General features: G+C 34.2%; 2 protein-coding genes and 1 pseudogene across 3 annotated transcripts in view; all 3 read right to left on the bottom strand.

Annotated features, from left to right (window-relative positions):
- Nucleotides 1-25,249, bottom strand: part of LOC125667650 (uncharacterized) — a 161,218-nt gene that overhangs the window by 51,785 nt on the left and 84,184 nt on the right. The gene's annotated exons all lie outside the window — the stretch shown is intronic.
- LOC125682758 (uncharacterized) overlaps nt 1-25,249 on the bottom strand; it is a 222,865-nt gene that overhangs the window by 160,298 nt on the left and 37,318 nt on the right. The window lies entirely within an intron of this gene.
- Nucleotides 17,875-25,249, bottom strand: part of LOC125660976 (uncharacterized) — a 100,915-nt pseudogene continuing 93,540 nt past the window's right edge.

The raw sequence follows: 25,249 nt of genomic DNA, 5'->3' as shown, positions 1-25,249 counted from the left end.
GTAAAAGTTACCTGTAATGCAAGGTGAAGATAACGAACAGTGATCAATCTTATAACTCCTACAAGCAATACAAAATAGATAGTTGGGCAAGCACGGACCCCTGGACACACCAGAGGTGGGATGTGATTTGATAATAAATCTAGAAGTAACCAATGGGAAGTTTTGTAATAAAATACGTTGGAAAATAAAAGATAACTCTCTTCCTGTTTCATGAAATAAACAACTCGAATACGAAGATAGGAATTTACGTAGACAAGTAAGTAGAAAATAATGAAATGGAGATAATATAGACCGATACTGCCACAATTTGATCATTTTTGTCATTGTTTACATTTTTCATGTTTCAGTTCTTACCATCAATGTCCCATCTACAACGACTTCAGTGTTTGTTTTTATTTTCCTGGACTATTGTGGTTAAGCTAGCTGCATGCCAGCATAGTAAGAAATGGTGAATTACGAATATCGGCCGGCAGAACTTACCCGTGAGTGGATTTTCCAATCATCGACATCGCTGAACTGAAGGAACCCAGCAAGCAAAATGAACACTAGATCATTTCACCGTAAACATTTATTTTATATATATATAAATTGACATTATCAGCTAAACCTTGCAAGACATCTAGAAATTATCATGTCTCATCAAGAGGTAAGAGAGTCAAGACAAAGGTCACTTACAGAAAAAGGTGAAGAGCAATTTAAATCATTATTGAACCAGTACCACAAGAGATATGAATAAATAATAGGTGTATGAAAGGTTTTAGATAGTGTATTAACATTAAAACATCGAAATATATGACTAATTTGGAATCATCATAAAGTCATAACCCTGGGTTTTGAAATTCACCATTTTTTTGTACATCCTTTCCTGCTATTCCTAAGTATGCATTTAGCTTTTATACATTATCAGCAAATTTACATGATAATATCTACTAAGTTTAGCCCCACCCTAGTGTTAGAATCCCTACCCCGGGATTAATTGAGATAGCAATTTTGGTAAAGGACTACCTCCTCTTTCTAAATATCCAATTACTTTCCATTTAGCATTAAGAACACTAAAGAAGATGCTATGTAAGTGTTTACACATAAACACTATATACTTCAGTTTGGCACCCGCCCTGAGGTCAGAACCCCTACCCCGGGGATCATGAAATTTACAATTTTAGTAGATGTATTCCTGCCCTACATCACTATACATTTAGTTTTTCTTACAGGTGTGCGATTATTGAAGGGAAACATTTGAAAATCTGTAAAATTTGGGCAGTTTTTGTCTTGTCCCTAGCACACCATAGGACAAAAGTCCTGAAATTTACAATTCATGCCCCTCTTCTCCCAAAGATGCTTCATGCCAAATTTGAAATGAATTGGACTGTGGTTATGACGTTCTTAGTTAAAAATGTTCAATTTTAACACACGACGGACGACAATCTATTGCATGGTGAATACTGAGTGCTGTTGATAATATAAATGATAATGATGAATATGTACATGATGATCAAGTGAGATAATCAAGTTTAAGAATCACTTTCAAATATATTGAAAACATTACATTGTAATTTCCCACCACTATCTACATAATAACGAAAACACAGACATACAGCTCATGTCCTGCGACATAACATAATGCATGTAATTAAAAGCCGCACCCTACTACACATTGAGATTATCCACCGTCATTTTACCCCTACCACAAACAGATGTTGCCATTAACAAATTTCTTACTTATGTAGATATCCTTTTATAAAACAAATGGCTATCCCAGTGGTCCGATGTTACATGCAGTGAATGAAAACAAACATGGCTGGTGCATTATTTTTCAAAACTTTAAAGTTCTTCCGCATTCCTCACCGGGGCCCGGGTAAACCCAATGAACTTAATGCTTATAGTGTAGTCGAGTTGAAGGTCCGTAAAGAGATGCATCGTGTGCAACGAACTATAGCATGTAAAACTTATACGGTACCAATTTTGATGCAAGATATGGGTCGTGTGCAGCAAACTATAGCATAAAATACGGGCGGGTTTCCTGCACAGAACAACCCAATCTAAGTCAAACCATGTAAACACCCAGACATATTGTTCTTCTGTCCTTTGCCTTCACTGTGCGACTTATTTCCAATATGCTGGTGTAGAGCCTATGCCACTTAATGTATGCATGCTTTGTATCAAATGCCATGCTTTTATTTAATACTAGTATGTTTCTATCGATATACTGTTTGACAATTATCCCAGTCAGTATGTCAACAATGCGAGCTTTGTTTGAAATTACTATTGGTAAATTAATAAGGGTCAGGGTATATCTTTTAAACGCCATTCATTTTGTTGTTGATGTTTTGGGTTTTTTTTTCTCTGCAACAGTTCTTTTTGCTAACATTTTACTGTTATTGTTGATTGAAAAACGTTGCGATTTTTTTGTTCTGTATGCCATGCTTACTTTGTCTTTTATTTAGCATAGTTCTTGTTTTCAAGTTTAAACATTAAATGGGAGACATTTATTAAGTATTTAGTTAGTATAGTCTATGTAGCAATATTTCATTATACCCTGCATATGGTGTTTATATCTCTCTAATTTGTATTCCTTATTGGAGTTGTGAGATTGATTACTGTTCATTATACTCACCATTCACATGTGATGATATAAGTAAGTAATTTTCTTCAAAGTCGGAACAATGTAAAAGTAACGTGAGCTAAAAAGCTCTTTAACCGACTATTCAGCATAAAACACATAGCTGTCGGAATTTTTTCATCCGATTGTAAACCCTTTCTTTGCACACTAATTTTGACTACGGATAACTCCGTTTACCTGGTCATGATATAACCCCTTGATATACCAGAGGTGTGATCAGGTGCCTAGGAGGAGTAATCACACCTTGTCGACTGGTTACACACTCCATGAGCCCCTACATATTGATCAGGTAAATCGAGTTATCCATAGTCAAAATGAGTGTTCCTAGAACGGCTTAACAATCACTATGAAACAGTCAGACAACAGTTTAACCAATGACATGTTTTTTTTGGCTAACTAAATAAGCAGTACCATACTAGTTTCCCTCCAATGCAAAGATAGGAAATATTCAAAGTCCAAATGTTTGAAAGTGGATAATCCTATATAATGAAAACACCAATAGATTGTTGACAAAACTAGCAGGTTTAAATTGAACAAACTACTGTCAGTAATGTCCAAACTAATATTGTCTTTTGCGACTTAAACATGCGTGTGTTTTACCATCACAAATTCAAATTTGAATACTTAGTTTTACTTATACGACTTTTACAAATTGTGTTACCATGCAGGGTCACATGAAGAGTAGCTAAATGTTAAATTCTGTCTAAACGGATAAATTGAAGGTTATTATTCATAACAGCTCGTTTTTTTTCACCTTTTCATCATAATCGATATATCTGCGCTTCTTGACAACTACTTTCAGCAAGCATCAGAGTGATTTCCCGTTACGTTAGCGTTAAAATACACCGATAAGATGTTTCTTACTCTACAACTTATTCAGATTAATTGATATTCCGGCGTCCTGATGATACACCCAGTATATGAAAACAACTTTTCTCTTGTACACATTTTTTTCGAAACTGTTTAAAAATGTTCCGCATTCCTCACCTCGGTTAAAGTATATCCAGTTGACATGATGTTTATATTTGAATTTTAGTCGATGTATTATGTATCCCGGTGTATAAAATAACAGTCTCATATCAGTCTCGATAACCTTTGATTAAAAAAGCCATTTGATGAGAGAGAGACATTCTTCATGCTGTCAGTTCTGTGAGGATACCCTTTTACATACATCTAACACATGCTAATTCAAGATTGATAATCCACACATGATATTGAATAGATGTCCGGGGGACTGTTTTGTGATCATTTAAACAGGTGGTATGACTCCTTTATTTCCTGTTGTATTGTTAGGTGGTATTTAACCGATAAGTCATAACACATTTTGATGTAACTTTAGCTGTTGCTTAATCATTTGGAAAATATGGCTGAGTTTGACAAAATTCAAATACGTGAAAAGTTGAGTTAATACATGTCTTGTGGACTTCGGACATATGTACTAACATATTTCTTCAAGCGTTCTACCTTTTAAACTTTACTTCACTGATCGTTTTTTTCTCTCTTAATAGACACTCTGCATAATGCTAGTTTATCACGAGGAATGCGTGTCGGATCAATGAAGGTAAATCATTTCGTAACTACGTCCCAGATGTTGAAGGAGTGGCGGATCAAGCTATGAGATGACACATTGAAGGAGTGGCGGATCAAACTATGAGATGAAACATTGAAGGAGTGGCGGATCAAACTATGAGATGTCTTGGTGTTTTGTTTTTAGATTTTCGCATAATATGCCGTGATTAAGAGGCTAATAAGGATCACCAGCACGGGATTCTAAACATAAGTACTTCGTTACTAGCTTGAAAATACGGATGTATATTTAATTGCTGTTATAAAATTTAGAAATTCATTTCAAAATTAAGGATTATCTCCCTCATGCATAGCTCTTATCCTTGGACGAATTTGGCTCCACTTGTTTAGCACGCTGTTTTTGGCTATATTTAGCTCTAAAACTTCATAGTTATTTCGGATTTCGAGCATTTCGGTTGAACGTCGCTGGAGGGGGGGGGGGGGGGGGGGCGTTGTTTGTCGAGGTGCGCGTCTGGTGCATCAGGGTTGGTGCCGTGTGAGTTTTGCATTGTGACCCCTGGGTCGAGGCCTCTGCTGGTGGACTGTTAGTCCCCGAGGATCTCTACAGCACAGTAGCTAAGTACTTCGTTACTAGCTTGAAAATACGGATGTATATTCAATTGCTGTTATAAAATTTAGAAATTCATTTCAAAATTAAGGATTATCTCCCTCATGCATAGCTCTTATCCTTGGACGAATTTGGCTCCACTTGTTTAGCACGCTGTTTTTGGCTATATTTAGCTCTAAAACTTCATAGTTATTTCGGATTTCGAGCATTTCGGTTGAACGTCGCTGGAGGGGGGGCGTTGTTTGTCGAGGTGCGCGTCTGGTGCATCAGGGTTGGTGCCGTGTGGGTTTTGCATTGTGACCCCTGGGTCGAGGCCTCTGCTGGTGGACTGTTAGTCCCCGAGGGTCTCTACAGCACAGTAGCTAAGTACTTCGTTACTAGCTTGAAAATACGGATGTATATTTAATTGCTGTTAGAAAATTTAGAAATTCATTTCAAAATTAAGGACTATCTCCCTCATGCATAGCTCTTATCCTTGGACGAATTTGGCTCCACTTGTTTGGCACGCTGTTTTTTGGCTATATTTAGCTCTAAAACTTCATAGTTATTTCGGATTTCGGGCATTTCGGTTGAGTGTCGCTGGGGGGGGGGGGGGGGCGTTGTTTGTCGAGGTGCGCCTGGTGCATCAGGAATGCAAAACCCACACGGCACCAACCGTGAGCGACGCTCAACCGAAATGCTCGAAATCCGAAATAACTATGAAGTTTTAGAGCTAAATATAGATTATCAGGTTCAATGCTTTAGTGACTATGCAAGGGAGCTATAAGACCTATGTATTGCTAAAATGAATTACCCACGACAATAAAAAACCCAAGACGTTGTCATGAGAAGATCAAAATTAAAATTAAACAGACACTTCTTCAGGTGCGATGTCAATCAAATATATATGACAAATAAAACACCAAACCAAGAACAGACAGTGAACCTATCTCGATACGTTATTTGTTATAATCGAGTAAACAATTTTACTACAGGGTATTTTTAAGTGTATTTAAATGTTTAAAACCAGTGGCATTATTGGCTTCTTTGAATTATGTACAGGGTTTGTTCAAGTGTATTTAAATGTTTAACCAGTGGTATTGTCAGCGTTTTTGAATTGTGTACAGGGTATCTTTAAGTGTATTTAAATGTTTAACCAGTGGTATTATCAGCGTCTTTGAACATATGTAGTAATATGATGCACATATAGACAAACTAAACAGCTAACGTTTGTTGTACATTTTTCATTCTTACTTTTTATCAAATATAGATGTTCAGGTAGTTTACATAGAATTGCAGGGTAATTAAACAGTAACATATCAAAACCTTTTCGCAACTTTTACTTAAGAATTACATAACTTAATGATTACATATCATTTTTAACATTACTTCGGTATTGTGTGCTTTATTTTTCTTGAATTGATAGTCAGATAATCAAATCCACAAATATGACCCCTGCTTTAAGGAAAGCAAAAAAGCAACAACAAAAAAACAAAAACAAAAAACCCATAAAATGTTGATGCTATATAGATCTTATATATTTATGTAAACGTTGTGAGATTCATTTTGTATTGGCAAAATAATGAAAGAAAAATATAATTCATTTAGGAAAAACTACGTAAATATGTCTGTAAAATAGCAGCATTTTCATAACAATCGTAATGACACCGCCTTTATGCACTTGCGACATTCGACAAGTAGTTCACAAGAAAATCAGGTGTACAACAACGTCAGAAAGGTTCACGGTTGTTAAGAATTAAACTGTTACCGGCATGAAGCTAACAATTCAAGGGTAGAATAGTAAATACAACATAATAGAAAAGACCAAAGCCGAAGCCTTGGAGCTCCTAATTTATGTATTGTAAACGAATGTAGATGCCATCAACGAGACAAATAAACCTACACTCAGAGATACTTCAGATGTCTATCTAACTGCAGAAGGAATCTGTAAAGATTCAGATGTTAGTATCACTGCAGAAATAATCAGCAAAAACCCAGATGTTGACATCACAGTAGAAGCACATCAGTAAAAACCCAGATGTTTATATCACAGCAGAAGTAATCAGCGAAAATTCAGATATTAACGGCAAATTAACAACGAAACTTTATGACAAACGGGATGCTTTCAACTTCTCCATCATCATATTCCCATATTTATGTAGCAATATTCCATTATCACCTGCATATGGTGTTTAAATTTCACAACTTATTCGATATGCAAGAAATTGATCTCCGTATGGTCAGTTTCTAAATCGGTGCAGACTACCAACAAACAAGTTGATGGCGCAGGGGTTCCAACAGTCTCGTTTAAAATCAGTATTTTGCTAATTGTATTGTCGTTATAACGATCTTGTTTGCCAATACAACTTACCATTAGGTCAAATGCTGTCTGACATGTTTCGTGCCGATTTTTAGGTCGTTCATGACACATTCATTTTGACAATGGATAACTCCGTATGCCTGATCAAGATATAGGGCTCACGGCGGGTGTGACCGGTCGACAGGGGATACTTACTCCTTCTAGGCACCTGATCCCACATCTGGTGTGTCCAGGGGTCCGTGTTTACCCAACTCTTTTTTCTATTGCTTATAGGAGTTATGAGATTGGCCACTGTTCGTTATCTTCGCATTTCATGTTTATATGACTGCAGAAACAATCAGTGAAAACTCAAATGTATATATGACTGCAGAAACAATCAACGAAAACTCAGATGTTCATATGACTGCAGAAACAATCAACGAAAACTCAGATGTTCATATGACTGCAGAAACAATCAACGAAAACTCAGATGTTCATATGACTGCAGAAACAATCAACGAAAACTCAGATGTTCATAGTACTGCAGAAGCAATCAGTGAAAACGCAGATGGAATCCCTGAAACAAATATAAAGATATGAAGCAAGTATAGATGAAGGCAACCAGAGAACTAAAACTCAGATGTTTGTGTCTCTACAAAATCACAAGACAGTTGTTAGACCTGTCAATGATCAAACCAGATATGACCCATTGACCTTTCTGAATTCTTGTGAAATAAAAACAAAATCAAAATGAATAGAACAATTAATCAAGAGGCAAAGACTTAAGATTTATCTGACTTTAGATGGTGATATTTATGATATTTATTATACGATGTTCGAAGAACCCAGGGGAATCAGGTCGAAGTGACGGAGTCCTACTTCCAAGATCAATGTCATATGGTTTTGCAAATCGACATCAACAGAGCAAAAAATGAAACTTCGGGGAAATGTTGACAGCCTTAATAGAAATCGACATCAACATAGCAATGGAATAAAGCTTCAGGAAGATGTTTACTGCATTCATAGAGGTTCAACGGAAGGTTAGCAGCTGGTCACTGAAGGAAATCCTGGCAGAGAACGCACACGTGGTAAGATGAAAGGTGAAGATAATGAACAGTGATCAATCTCATAACTCCCTATAAGCAATACAAAATAGAGAGTTGGACAAACACGGACCACTTGATATACCAGAGGTAGAATCAAGTGCCTAGGAAGAGTAAACATACCCTGTCGACCGATCACACCCGCCTTGTGTCGTAGATTGGCCCATCAAGGAATAAAATTGTCTCACTCTCCCAGCTAACTAGGCAAAAAGTAATTGTTAATGTCCGAAAGAACGACTACAAATGCTTCATGTGGTCAAACATCAAGGAAATACACACAGAGTTAACACTTATAAGCAGTACCATAGACAATTCGATTTCAGATATTTCATTTTTCTAATTCGTCTAACAAACATCGCTAAATCTTTTAATGGCTTTTCTTAATTTACGAGAGAAAAAAAGAAAAGAAATGTGCGTCCTATGAATTTGCTTATTTTTTTTCAAGGGAGAAAAATCCCATGGGTTAATATTTTTTTCAGTTTTGTTAGCAGCCCAAACCAAATATGCATATTTGTCCGATATCTAATTCGATGTCGATATTGTCGCTATCGAGAATGTCAGATTAATATCGAATCAAGATCGTCGTGCCTGATTTCGATGTCGACATTCACACAACGATATCGTGTCGATGTCGACAATTTCTTTTTAAAATGTGTTTGGATCAACAGTCTTAGTACACATCACTGTCTGTAATGTTTGTGTGTTTATCAGAATCGGTAACATGATAAATGTGTCGTCAATGTCCAAAAAAGAACTCGCGGTACTCGATGTACAGCTATCTACCTCTCTGGAGTCTCCTGAATTCTCCACCTTTTAGTCTCAGACAATGTACTCCACTCTCTTGCTTTAAAACGGACCTCAAAATGCATCTTTTTAGATGAACTTTTAATCTGTGATTGTTTTGGCATACTTAGTGTTCTTACAGGGCTGTTACATTTGTTTACAATACGAAAAGAAAACATTCATTGCTATTTGAACTGTGGTTTGGTTCTATACTTTTGTCCTTTCTATGTATTCAATTATTCCTAAGTCAGTTGCTATTTGAACTGTGGTTTGGTTTTATACCTTTGCCAGTTCTACGTATTTAACTATTCCTAAATCTGTTCCTATTTGAACTGTGGTTTGGTTCTATACTTTTGTCCTTTCTATGTATTCAATTATTCCTAGGGGTTGTTTTAAATTATTTTATATGTTATTATGATATTTATATGATTATATTAGGACCTCTTGAGGATCCGGGTTACAATAGGTCCTCAGTACCCGTTGCATGTTGTAGAACGCAACTAAATGAGGTAGTCCTTTGGATGAGACTGCGAAAACCGAGGCCTCATATCAACGCCGATCATAAGCCTAAATGTTGCAGCCCTTTACCGGCATATAAGTGAAATATGCTCGAGAGGAACGTTAAACAACATTCAATCAATCATTATATTAGGCGCTTTATATTAATAATATTAATGTATTTTAATTCTGACACTATAGGTATCTTACTCACATGATGGGGAACATCGATTTCATATATCTTTTCTCTCACATTTGTAAAGAGCTTTAAAGAACGAATGTTGATAGGGTGCTATATAAATATCTTAATTACAATTACAATTGCAACCTGAATAAAACCATATCCTTTTATCCGCTCACGTAGATTGCTACACCAGGTAAAATATATTTAAAGTCGATTGTATATATACGGATACGATGTTAATTAGTTACACCTATCGTATTTGTGTGTAATTGTTACACATTTCAAATGTTTTACAATAACGTATGCATAGACACACACATTAAGTATATACATATCCCCGCTCCAGTTTGACTATATCTCAGATTATATCTTTAGTACTTCAACAATACTGTTGAACACAGTTTACATTCTTTATAAATAACACACACAGTCAAAGGCAACAATGCATAACTTGTGTAGTTCATGTTTCGTGGCATGTTTAAATTTTGTGACATACTTTTTGTGAATTTTGTTGACAGGGCAGATTTTGGCTATAACTGTATCTTATTATTTCCCTACAACAGTTTTTCTTTACAATTAACGATGCGTTTTAGATGACAAACATCGGTATACGCCAATATCGTGGGAAAGTTAATTATTGTGAACAATAACCAAGTTAAGGAGATGTAAATTAAAGAGATTTCACTGATACAAACATCATTACGTCAGTGAGCTGTATTCAGTTCAGTAACTAAACAACTGCCAGGAAGTTTAAACATTAGAACGTTTAGTAGTTTTGGCGAATAAGTAGGCGGACAAAGATTTACTTCAATCCAGCTATTCATCAGGTTTAATGCGTTAGTTCATCACATTCATGATGACACGTTTTTGTTTTTCTCACTGTATGAGGGTTCAAAATTATATAGATAATTGAAACAATACAAGCGTGACTTACACAAAGATATTAACACATTACAAGGGGATTAATCCCCGCGATAAGGGTACGCATGGGGGGGGGGGGTGTACACGAATGTAAATCCACGTGGATGCCTCCTGTGTTTTAATTGATCACATATCAATAGTCGGTTCAAACTTTATGATAAAGAGGCATTTAAAAGACCCATATAGTTAAATCATTATTTATTTGAGTAGTGAGAAATGGAACAAAAATACATAGCAATTAAAACTGATAGAAATATAGTTCGTAATTATAGAAAGCTACATTGGTAGTGTTCGTGTTTTGTATAGAAATCTCGATTTTTTCAGTCTAAGTGAACTAAAAACAAGGATGTCACTTTCTAATAAAATGTTTTCATGGTTTGTTAAATTCGCGGATTTATCTAGACCGTGTAAATAGCGAATATTTTCACCGCGAGTTATTTTCCCTCAATACAGTACCAATGATACAAGTGGTGTTAAGCCTAGCAACGCCAAAGAAAAATTGATAAAGAAGATACTACTATGGCCGGGAAGAACTGTGAAGTGCCAGGATGTTGCACGTTGCAGGAGAAAGCATAAAGTAACACAAGAAAGTGCTGGTAGAAAAGAAGTTAGGAAAAGTAAATAATGAAAAACCGGTGGGTGGAGGGTGAGTAACGGTCGTCTTCGTCAAAACAGACAGATGTGAGCTTGATATGGATTCTGTAGTACATCGAAAGATTGATTTGTTATGGAGTCAACTTTGATGAATACAAGGCCGAGATCGAAAACAGCAAAATCATCCTGTGTCCAACACCCCACCCCCTTAAAAAAAATTGATTTGTTATGGAGTCAAGTTTGATGAAAAACAGCGAAAACATTCTGTGTCCACCCCCTCCCCACAAAAAAAGAAGAAAAAAAACCCACAGAAAACAACATAAGTGTAAATAAAGACTTCGATTGATAGTTCTTATTGTCTGCCAAAAAATGTAATTTAATTGTAAACGTAATATATGTTTATAATATGCATCGACTTATACAGTATCAAAGTCAAAGACCCCCTAGTAGGAAGTCCGATTTCCTCCCACAAAATCCGCAACTCATCCACCGCCTTGACCTGGTTTCTATTTTGAGTGATTGAGGAAAAGTTCCTATGGTTAAAAAACGACAGATAATACGTCGCTTCTTCATACTTATGACGGTTCAAACCGATATTTATTATTTTTACTCTCTATAATCTTTCCTCGATCGATCGAGACCAGGGTTGTTAAATTTACCGTCCTTGAAATATAAACAAAATGAAAATAAATGGAAATTTGAGTTAGCGGTTTGGGGGATTCCAGATTTCTACCTTGTTTAAATATAGAATAAATGAAACCAATTTTACTGAGACAAAAAATTCGTGGTGAGCCCCTTTGTTTGTACCAACTTTTACTAACATTGGCCCAGTGGTTCTAGAGAAGACAATAATGTAAATACACGACCTAAAGCGGAAAGCTTCCAGGACAGGTGAACTAATTCATTTTGATTGGATAAAGTATATATAGACAATTCAGCTCAGGTCAGCTAAAATTAAAATTGTCCACTTATTTGTTCACAGATAATTATAACATCTATATTTTAGAGCAGTACAAGCTGTCACTCACGGTATTGCTCAACTGTCGGTATAACTAAGATAACCATTTTAAAAGAGGTTCACACCTGAGATCTGGAGTAATGTCATTCTTTTGGAAAGTGTATTTTTGATGTGTACATTGAAGGAGAATCAGGAAATTGAAAATAAAACCAGCGCTCTCAACGCTTGTTATTGAGGTACAGTGTTCTAGACATGACATTTTTGCACTTAAAATGAAATCAATTAAACTTGATTTTTCTCTTGGTTTAAACAAAACAGAAAGAAAAGAAATCAATAATTACATAAAATAGAGATATAATCAGGTTTGTTAACACTACACATAAAGAAATCAATAATTACATAAAATAGAGATATAATCAGGTTTGTTAACACTACACATAAAGAAATCAATAATTACGTAAAATAGAGATATATTCAGGTTTGTTAACACTACACATAAAGAAATCAATAATTACGTAAAATAGAGATATAATCAGGTTTGTTAACACTACACATAAAGAAATCAATAATTACATAAAATAGAGATATAATCAGGTTTGTTAACACTACACATAAAGAAATCAATAATTACATAAAATAGAGATATAATCAGGTTTGTTAACACTACACATAAAGAAATCAATAATTACATAAAATAGAGATATGATCAGGTTTGTTAACACTACACATAAAGAAATCAATAATTACATAAAATAGAGATATGATCAGGATTGTTAACACTACAGATAAAGAAATCAATAATTACGTAAAATAGAGATATAATCAGGTTTGTTAACACTACACATAAAGAAATCAATAATTACATAAAATAGAGATATAATCAGGTTTGTTAACACTACACATAAAGAAATCAATAATTACATAAAATAGAGATATAATCAGGTTTGTTAACACTACACATAAAGAAATCAATAATTACATAAAATAGAGATATGATCAGGTTTGTTAACACTACACATAAAGAAATCAATAATTACATAAAATAGAGATATGATCAGGATTGTTAACACTACAGATAAAGAAATCAATAATTACGTAAAATAGAGATATAATCAGGTTTGTTAACACTACACATAAAGAAATCAATAATTACATAAAATAGAGATATAATCAGGTTTGTTAACACTACACATAAAGAAATCAATAATTACGTAAAATAGAGATATATTCAGGTTTGTTAACACTACACATAAAGAAATCAATAATTACGTAAAATAGAGATATAATCAGGTTTGTTAACACTACACATAAAGAAATCAATAATTACATAAAATAGAGATATAATCAGGTTTGTTAACACTACACATAAAGAAATCAATAATTACATAAAATAGAGATATGATCAGGTTTGTTAACACTACACATAAAGAAATCAATAATTACATAAAATAGAGATATGATCAGGATTGTTAACACTACAGATAAAGAAATCAATAATTACGTAAAATAGAGATATAATCAGGTTTGTTAACACTACACATAAAGAAATCAATAATTACATAAAATAGAGATATAATCAGGTTTGTTAACACTACACATAAAGAAATCAATAATTACATAAAATAGAGATATGATCAGGATTGTTAACACTACACATAAAGAAATCAATAATTACATAAAATAGAGATATGATCAGGTTTGTTAACACTACACATAAAGAAATCAATAATTACATAAAATAGAGATATGATCAGGATTGTTAACACTACAGATAAAGAAATCAATAATTACGTAAAATAGAGATATAATCAGGTTTGTTAACACTACACATAAAGAAATCAATAATTACATAAAATAGAGATATAATCAGGTTTGTTAACACTACACATAAAGAAATCAATAATTACATAAAATAGAGATATAATCAGGTTTGTTAACACTACACATAAAGAAATCAATAATTACATAAAATAGAGATATAATCAGGTTTGTTAACACTACACATAAAGAAATCAATAATTACGTAAAATAGAGATATAATCAGGTTTGATAACACTACACATAAAGAAATCAATAATTACATAAAATAGAGATATAATCAGGTTTGTTAACACTACACATAAAGAAATCAATAATTACATAAAATAGAGATATATTCAGGTTTGTTAACACTACACATAAAGAAATCAATAATTACATAAAATAGAGATATAATCAGGTTTGTTAACACTACACATAAAGAAATCAATAATTACATAAAATAGAGATATATTCAGGTTTGTTAACACTACACATAAAGAAATCAATAATTACATAAAATAGAGATATAATCAGGTTTGTTAACACTACACATAAAGAAATCAATAATTACATAAAATAGAGATATAATCAGGTTTGTTAACACTACACATAAAGAAATCAATAATTACATAAAATAGAGATATAATCAGGTTTGTTAACACTACACATAAAGAAATCAATAATTACATAAAATAGAGATATAATCAGGTTTGCTAACACTAAAAATAAAAAATAAATGATACTAGTAATGCAAATAAATAATAACCTATTTCTCACTTGATATACGGAAAACTTCATCATAAAAAAATGAGAGTTTAAAAGGACATATTAGGAGTAATATCAATTTCTAAAATTTTACATAATTCTCTACGTCTGGTCTTACATTTTAAAATGGAACTTAAAAAATAGGGGTTGAAGATCAAATATTTCAATTATTGGCGAAAATCCTGAATATTTATACAAAATTTCAAGTACATTAATCAAAAAAAAAAAAAAATAAGTGTTCTGTTTGGAAAAGTGTTTCAACCAAGTTAATGAATTACAACATTTGAAATAGTTCCAAGTATTAACTGCCTGTATCACAAATCATTAAAATGAAATACATGTATAGAGGTATAACAACAGACGGTCCATTGGATAAAACAGAAACTGTAATATCATGCAGATTCAGAAATTTTCGATTAATAAATCCTTCCACCAAAAAATATAATCCACGTCAAACCACTTCAAAATTTGAATTGACAACAATTTTCAACTGGATAGGGTTCAGCAATAGATGTGTACTAATTTTGCACCAATAGGATCAGTAATGATCCAGTAAATACTTAGTTAGCATCCTGCTAACTTCCTTAAGATCTCATGAAAATTACCAAAATAAACAACGGCATGCTACCTGAGAGCATGCCTATAATGAGCGTTCGGTAAAAACCATCATGTCCTCCTACGGAATCGTGATGAAGGATTATTTATTAACATAATCGGGTTGCTGACATCGAGGTCATACAAAGATGGAAACTGATGTAATTACTCATTTCGTTTGTTTTAAAATATCACGTTGTGTCATGAATAACTTTGGTTTAAACTATATTAATTCAAACGGACCAACACAATGTACGTACAATAGGAAAACTTGTGTAAATTCATATTCTAATGTTGTAAGTGTAAGAACTATAAACTATATTAATTCAAACGGACCAACATACTGTACGTGTAATAGGAAGACTTGTGTAAATTCGTCTCCTAATGTTGTAAGTGTAAGAAACTAATAATCACATAAAGGTGTCGCTCAAATATGTTTTTAATGAATCTGCTCTAAAATCGGCAGATTAAATTGTTGACATCTCTCTCTCTCTCTCTCTCTCTCTCTCTCTCTCTCTCTCTCTCTCTCTCTCTTCCAAATCGGCAGATTAAATTGTTTACAGATATGACACTCACGGAGTGTCTCTCTCTCTCTCATTTATTTATCCGAACTGGTGACCTCCAAGGTCATTGTGCATCGGAAATTACGAACAGGATTTTTTGTAGGAAGACAAGAATTCATTAATTCTGCTAATTTGACGGGTTTATATCTTTAGATATACTATAATCCCTTGAAATGATTTAATCACAGATAATCACAGATATGCTTTTCTGTTTCTTCTTGTATTTTTTGCTTTATTTACAGCTTGTATTATTTTAAATGCTATATACATGTAGCACATCCCTGTACATACTAAATCTGTTAACAAACGATGAGATAGTTGAAATTCCCTTACCGTGGGGATTCCGGTTATAATAGGGCATCAGTACCCCTTGCTTCTCATAAGAAATTAAATGGGGCGGTCCTTCGGATGAGACCTCAAAAATCGAGGCCCCATATCACAGCAGACATTGCACGATAGAGATCCCTCCTTGATCGAAGGCTGTAAACACCGATCATATGACGTTAAACAATACCGAACCAATCAATACAACAATACGTTAAACAATATACAACTTGCCAATCAAACAATAACCAACCAATCAAACGGGACGCTAAACAACAATCAACAAATCGAACGGGACAGTAAACAACAATCAACCAATCAAAAGGGAAAATAAACAATGTTCAACTAAGCAACAACACACCAAACAATATCCAATCAACCAATCAAATGGGACATTAAACAATATCCCACCAACCAATTGAATGGGACGTTAAAATATCCAACCAACCAATGAAACGGGACATCAAACAATATCGAAACAACCAACCAATCAAACTGGACATTAAATAATACCAAACTAAGCAACCAACCAAACAAGACACCAAATAATATCCAATCAACCAATCAAATTGGACTTTAAACAATATCCAACCAACCAATCAAACCGGACTTTAAACATTGCCCAACCAATCCTCCTCCTAGGCACCTTATCTCTCCTCTGGTATATCTAGATGTCCGAGTTTGCCCAACTCTCTATTTTGTATTGTTTGTTGGAATTATGAGATTGATCACTGTTCGTTAGCTTCACCTTTCATCCAACGAACCAATCAAATGCAATATTAAACAATAATCAAGCAACCAATCAAACGGGACATTAAAAATACCCAACCACCCAATTAAACGGAACGCTAAACAATATCCAACCAACCAAGCCAATGGGACGTTAAACATTATCCAACCAACTAATCAAACGGGACGTTAAACAATATCCAACCAACCAAGCAAGCGATACATTAAACTATAACCATCTAATCAATCTCAATGTTAGACATATCCAGCCAACCAATCAAACGGGACGTTAAACAATATCCAGCCAACGAATCAAACGGGATGTTAAACATTATCCAACCAACTAATCAAACGGGACGTTAAACAATATCCAACCAACCAAGCAAGCGATACATTAAACTATAACCATCTAATCAATCTCAACGTTAGACATATCCAGCCAACCAAACAAACGGGACGTTAAACAATATCCAGCCAACGAATCAAACGGGACGTTAACCAATATCCAGCCAACCAATCAAACGGGACGTTAACCAATATCCAACCCATCAGTTAAATAGGTGTGACACGATAACAATCCCTCCCTGTTCAGTGGTCGGAAGCGTTCAGCATAGGCCTATGCTCTGCAGCCCTTCACCGGCATTGATGACATTCCCATGTTAATGAAAGATTCTCGAGAGGACGTTAAACATTATACAATCAATCAACTAGTCAATCTTTATGGAGGGAAAACATTTGATTTCTTTATCCCAAGTCATATCAGAGTTGACATGTATAACTATGTAAAAAGCGTAAAATGATATCTTTAACTGAAAGATTTTAAGGTCATTATCATAAAGTATTCTTAACGGAAAAGTATTCTGCGTTTATGGTACTTTCTGGTTAAGATGTCTTTACAAATTAACAACCACATCTAACAGTTAAAGTATTCGTTAAAGTCTCCTTACGATAATATACTTCTGGTCCTGTAACAGAGACACATCAAGTCTCTACCAACATTGACAAAATAAATTCAAATAACACTGATTTTACGTGACAATATTATATTCTGATATAACATTCTTCAAACAATGCAATGTTGATAACAATTATACAAACCAGATATCTAAATGTATACACAATCTAATATATAATCAATATAGAGCTGTAATATTCTAGAAAATAAATACTTTATGGATACATGATCGTAACTTTAGTGTCTGACTATTTCAGCTTCAGTGACAGAACTTCTGATTAAGCAAATTAACTCCTTTGAAAAAGTCCTTTGTTTCCTTAGCGACAGTTATGCATTATCCTAGAGTCACTATCCACACGAATCTGATTCATCCTCATTCTCGGTGGTCTCCTCTAAATTCTGATCATCGTTGCTTTCACTTATTTCATTGTGTTTGTTCGTCATCAAGTTTGTTTTAGGAACATCCTCGCCATCAGAATCAGTTTACTCACTTTCCAAACACTCCTAAGAAATGAAAAGTTTATGTCAAGTGCTACGACAGAATGAGGTTTGGAACATTATGTATTAAAGATGACACAGATAATATGGCCCATGGGTCTCTCGTCTTTCAAATCACACAATACATACCTAAGGATGCATTGGCTTATTCCAACTTAATTTTGACAATTGAAAATGTTGAGACACCACGGACAGCGGGATTCAGGAGTGTCCTCGTCAGATTCAGGAGTGTCCTCATCAGATTCCTCTGATTTCTTATCATCGTCATTTTCCTCTGCACAATTATCTCCACTGCTCCCTGATTCAGCAAGATCCCCAGACTTCAGTTCCTCACGGTTTTCTTCAATATCCTCATCACTTGAAGCTTCCGTGATCCCCTCGTCTCTGTCTGGATTATCTGAAGTTTTAATAGAACAAGGAGAGTGATCAATCTTTCATAGATTCTGCATCTAAAGGAAACTTAGCATGGACATTGCAAACATTTTGTCTACCATATGTAAAAGTTCGAACCAGTTGTAGAACATTAAATTATATATTGGCCCAGCCTACCACACATAATACCACTAGTTCTAACTCCTTGTGATACTAATTGTAAGTGTTATGTATTGTGTGATTTGAAAGATGAGAGACCTATGAGTCACATTGCTTTTCTCGTCCTTTATGTTTCCCACCACTGGTCTTAAGCATAACAAATATTTCATTCCATTAAAAAAAATGCATTACAGATAATACTGTAAGCATATTTAATTTTGGGTCGGATTAAATTTCGTTATTTTCGCGTTGAACAAAAAAGAAATTAAATCCAACTCGAATTTTTAACTAAAGGAAATGTCTGATATATCGGTCTGTTATTTGTCGTCTATTTATAGTAACATTTCGCCAGTACCATTATCATTACCATTTTACGATGTACCTGCATTTTTTCAACTCATTACAGAAACACACAGGTGGAAACACAAACATTCAATGCTCCACCAGTAAAGCTCATCTGTAGACAATATATATTAACACAACACAGTGCAATGTAGATCTAAAGATTTCGGATAACCGCTCACGCAGCCTGCGCGTCTGATATGCCACTTAGACGAAACTAACATGTGTGTCACACCAGCACTGTGTCAGCATCCACTACCTCCTCGTATAATATGTCATTTCTAAGAGATCACAAAAAAACACAAAAATGAATCCACACAAATTGTATTCACTACAAAAACAACGATCCCCCCCAACGAAATTAAATACATCTACAGTATAATTGTATAGTGAGTCTATGTTTTCTCAGCACACGGTATTCACTTCTATCTACGGATAACCAGTAACAGTCTTTCAGTGGTAGAGTGTTCATGACCAGAAGGTTGTGAGTTTGAGTCCCGCTTGTGACATTGCTAAATAAAACCTAAGACAGACACACAGGTAATGACTGCTCCTTCAAACACTCAACATACAGAAGTGAGAGTCACGGGTCTCTAGGATATAGTGATTACTTCAAACACTCAACATACAGAAGTGAGAGTCACGGGTCTCTAGGATATAGTGATTACTTCTAACGCTCAACATTCAGAAGTGAGAGTCACGGGTCTCTAGGATATAGTGATTACTTCTAACGCTCAACATTCAGAAGTGAGAGTCACGGGTTTCTGGGTTATGTAGTGATTACTTCTAACGCTCAACATTCAGAAGTGAGAGTCACGGGTCTTTAGGTTATAGTGATTACTTCAAACGCTCAACATTCAGAAGTGAGAGTCACGGGTCTTTAGGATATAGTGATTACTTCTAACGCTCAACATTTAGAAGTGAGAGTCACAGGTCTCTAGGATATAGTGATTACTTCTAACGTTTAACATTCAGAAGTGAGAGTCACGGGTCTTTAGGTTATGTAGTGATTACTTCTAACGCTCAACATTCAGAAGTGAGAATCACAGGTCTCTAGGATATAGTGATTACTTCTAACGCTCAACATTTAGAAGTGAGAGTCACAGGTCTCTAGGATATAGTGATTACTTCTAACGCTCAACATTCAGAAGTGAGAGTCACGGGTCTCTAGGATATGTAGTGATTACTTCAAACGCTCAACATTTCGTAGTGAGAGTCACGGGTCTTTAGGATAGGACCTAAAAACATAAATCCTGTACCTCACTCCAACAATTAAACCACAAAACAAATTAAACACTGCTCTTACATAATGCACTTGGTTTCATTTACTTAGCTCTATTACAGTAACTCATTACATCTGTCAGCATCGTAATGACAGAGAGTCACATGATGAAAGTACGGAAGTGTCCCTAAATGTGGTCAGATAAACAGTTATACAAAAGTAATAAAATCTATCTTACACCACAACTCATTTAATAAAGACTGTGTTAATTAATGAGGTAACAATGTGTTTTTGTACAGAGGTTTGTGTTAATTAATTCATTTGATTACTTCAAACGCTCAACATTCAGAAGTGAGAGTCACGGGTCTTTAGGTTATAGTGATTACTTCTAACGCTCAACATTCAGAAGTGAGAGTCACGGGTCTTTAGGATATAGTGATTACTTCAAACGCTCAACATTCAGAAGTGAGAGTCACGGGTCTTTAGGTTATAGTGATTACTTCTAACGCTCAACATTCAGAAGTGAGAGTCACGGGTCTTTAGGTTATAGTGATTACTTCTAACGCTCAACATTCAGAAGTGAGAGTCACGGGTCTTTAGGATATAGTGATTACTTCAAACGCTCAACATTCAGAAGTGAGAGTCACGGGTCTCTAGCATATAGTGATTACTTCTAACGCTCAACATTCAGAAGTGAGAGTCACAGGTCTCTAGGATATAGTGATTACTTCTAACGCTTAACATTTAGAAGTGAGAGTCACGGGTCTCTAGGATATAGTGATTACTTCTAACGCTCAACATACAGAAGTGAGAGTCACGGGTCTCTAGGATATAGTGATTACTTCTAACGCTCAACATTCAGAAGTGAGAGTCACGGGTCTTTAGGATATAGTGATTACTTCTAACGCTCAACATACAGAAGTGAGAGTCATGGGTCTTTAGGATATAGTGATTACTTCTAACGCTCAACATACAGAAGTGAGAGTCACGGGTCTCTAGGATATGTAGTGATTACTTCAAACGCTCAACATTTCGTAGTGAGAGTCACGGGTCTTTAGGATAGGACCTAAAAACATAAATCCTGTACCTCACTCCAACAATTAAACCACAAAACAAATTAAACACTGCTCTTACATAATGCACTTGGTTTCATTTACTTAGCTCTATTACAGTAACTCATTACATCTGTCAGCATCGTAATGACAGAGAGTCACATGATGAAAGTATGGAAGTGTCCCTAAATGTGGTCAGATAAACAGTTATACAAAAGTAATAAAATCTATCTTACACCACAACTCATTTCATAAAGACTGTGTTAATTAATGAGGTAACAATATGTTTTTGTACAGAGGTTTGTGTTAATTAATGAGGTAACAATGTGTTTTTGTATTGAGGTTTGTGTTAATTAATGAGGTAACAATGTGTTTTTGTGCTGAGGTTTGTGTTAATTAATGAGGTAACAATGTGTTTTTGTGCTGAGGTTTGTGTTAATTAATGAGGTAACAATGTGTTTTTGTATTGAGGTTTGTGTTAATTAATGAGGTAACAATGTGTTTTTGTGCTGAAGTTTGTGTTAATTAATGAGGTAACAATGTGTTTTTGTATTGAGGTTTGTGTTAATTAATGAGGTAACAATGTGTTTTTGTGCTGAGGTTTGTGTTAATTAATGAGGTAACAATGTGTTTTTGTATTGAGGTTTGTGTTAATTAATGAGGTAACAATGTGTTTTTGTGCTGAGGTTTGTGTTAATTAATGAGGAAACAATGTGTTTTTGTGCTGAGGTTTGTGTTAATTAATGAGGTAACAATGTGTTTTTGTGCTGAAGTTTGTGTTAATTAATGAGGTAACAATGTGTTTTTCTATTGAGGTTTGTGTTAATTAATGAGGTAACAATGTGTTTTTGTATTGAGGTTTGTGTTAATTAATGAGGTAACAATGTGTTTTGTATTGAGGTTTGTGTTAATTAATGAAGTAACAATGTGTTTTATGCTGAGGTTTGTGTTAATTAATGAGGTAACAATGTGTTTTTGTGCTGAAGTTTGTGTTAATTAATGAGGTAACAATGTGTTTTTGTATTGAGGTTTGTGTTAATTAATGAGGTAACAATGTGTTTTTGTGCTGAGGTTTGTGTTAATTAATGAGGTAACAATGTGTTTTTGTATTGAGGTTTGTGTTAATTAATGAGGTAACAATGTGTTTTTGTGCTGAGGTTTGTGTTAATTAATGAGGTAACAATGTGTTTTTGTGCTGAGGTTTGTGTTAATTAATGAGGTAACAATGTGTTTTTGTGCTGAAGTTTCTGTTAATTAATGAGGTAACAATGTGTTTTTGTGCTGAGATTTGTGTTAATTAATGAGGTAACAATGTGTTTTTGTGCTGAGGTTTGTGTTAATTAATGAGGTAACAATGTGTTTTTGTGCTGAGGTTTGTGTTAATTAACGAGGAAACAATGTGTTTTTGTACTGAGGTTTGTGTTTATTAATGAGGAAACAATGTGTTTTTATGCTGAGGTTTGTGTTAATTAATGAGGTAATAATGTGTTTTTGTGCTGAGGTTTGTGTTAATTAATGAAGTAACAATGTGTTTTGTGCTGAGGTTTGTGTTAATTAGGTAACAATGTGTTTTGTACTGAGGTTTGTGTTAATTAATGAGGTAACAATGTGTTTTTGTATTGAGGTTTGTGTTAATTAATGAGGTAACAATGTGTTTTTGTGCTGAGGTTTGTGTTAATTAATGAAGTAACAATGTGTTTTGTGCTGAGGTTTGTGTTAATTAGGTAACAATGTGTTTTGTACTGAGGTTTGTGTTAATTAATGAGGTAACAATGTGTTTTTGTATTGAGGTTTGTGTTAATTAATGAGGTAACAATGTGTTTTTGTGCTGAGGTTTGTGTTAATTAATGAGGTAACAATGTGTTTTTGTGCTGAGGTTTGTGTTAATTAATGAGGTAACAATGTGTTTTTGTGCTGAGGTTTGTGTTAATTAATGAGGTAACAATGTGTTTTTGTGCTGAGGTTTGTGATAATTAGGTAACAATGTGTTTTGTGCTGAGGTTTGTGTTAATTAATGAGGTAACAATGTGTTTTATGCTGAGGTTTGTGTTAATTAATGAGGTAACAATGTCTTTTTGTGCTGAGTTTGTGTTAATTAATGAGGTAACAATGTGTTTTTGTGCTGAGGTTTGTGTTAATTAATGAGGTAATAATGTGTTTTGTGCTGAGGTTTGTGTTAATTAATGAAGTAGCAATGTGTTTTATGCTGAGGTTTGTGTTAATTAATGAGGTAACGATGTGTTTTTGTGCTGAGTGTACTAAGTTTGATGTCTGTCAAGCAAAGGATTCTCAAGATATTTAGCAGAAAGTATATTTCTATGTCCAGTGTAAATGGACCCTTGATCTTCTGACCTAAACACAATAAGGGTATGTTTCTCCTCATAACCAACCTACATAAGAAATGTCAATACGATCAAGTGAATGGTTCTCAAGATATTGAGCAGACAACATTACTGACCAACAGGTGCAAAGCAATATGCCTCTCTTCTTTGAAGGGGGGGGGGGTCATAACAATAATTGAAATGGTAGAACTTTATATCAAAAAGTTGAAATTAAAATGTTCAATTGTTAACAAATAGCGGCCGACAATGCATACTGACCAATTGTAATAGGTCACCTGAGGTAACTTAATGAAATTACGATAAATGTCACAAATACGATATAATTATATAGAAAATCAGTTGTAATTCATTAATTTCATTTAATAAACATGGGGTGTCGATCTCTTATTGAAATAATTCCATTCTAACTACATTTGTATTTGTTTCTGCCTAGTTTACATGACTCAACTCAGTGTTATCAGAACTTGAATTTTAAAAACAAAGTAGATCAACATTCATCATTTATTTAGTTTCAAGGGGGTGGTGTGTTCATTGTTTTGTTTTTGTCAGACCTTGACTTTTGATACAGACCCTTAAGTTCATGATAGCTATTCCACACAGAGACTGGTGTAATGTACATACTCAGTGTCAAACCAGTACACAATGTAGATTTTGTCCACACCTGCTACAGAAACATACAACATCACACCATCACAGAAACATACAACATTCCACAAACCAAAGCTGTGTCAATATCACTGATATTTACAAAGTAGGATAGTTAAGTAGAAGAAATAGATTATAAACATGTCAAGTTTTAAACTGGCAATGATCAATGTTCTACAAATCTCAACAAGATAATAATTGTAACTGAATGCTGTTAATAAAATCTCCCCATTGAACACCTATTGAATCCCAACCCAAAATAATAAAATCATTACTCCTCATCTAATCATTGTCCCCATTGTAATTAGAATTAATCACTTCATCTAATTATAACTCACATCATTAAACCTACACACTAACCTTAATTATCATCCAAATTTTAATAAAACATAACTCCTCCTCTAATTATAACCCATGTTGTAATTAAAATCAATGACTAGTTCTAGTTAAATCTGACATTGTAATCAAAATTAAATATTATCTCTAATCATAACCCACATTGCAATATAAATATAACTCCTCTTCTAATTATAACCCATGTTGTAATTAAAATCAATTACTAGTTCTAGTTAAATCCGACATTGTATTCAACATTAAATATTACCTCTAATCATAACCCACATTGCAAATAAAACAGAACTCCTCCAAGCGTAACCCAATTTGTAATTTAAATAAATTCCTAGCTCTAATTATAACGCATATTGTAATCAGAATTAATCACTAGCTCTAATTATAACACATTGTAATTAGAATTAATCGCTAGCTCTAATTACAACACACATTGTACATGCTGTAATGAAAACTAAACATTACC

The sequence above is a fragment of the Ostrea edulis genome, chromosome 8, assembly GCF_947568905.1.
Source record: "Ostrea edulis chromosome 8, xbOstEdul1.1, whole genome shotgun sequence".
NCBI classification, from domain to species: Eukaryota; Metazoa; Mollusca; class Bivalvia; order Ostreida; family Ostreidae; genus Ostrea; species Ostrea edulis.
This window is presented reverse-complemented; position numbering and strand designations above follow the sequence as displayed.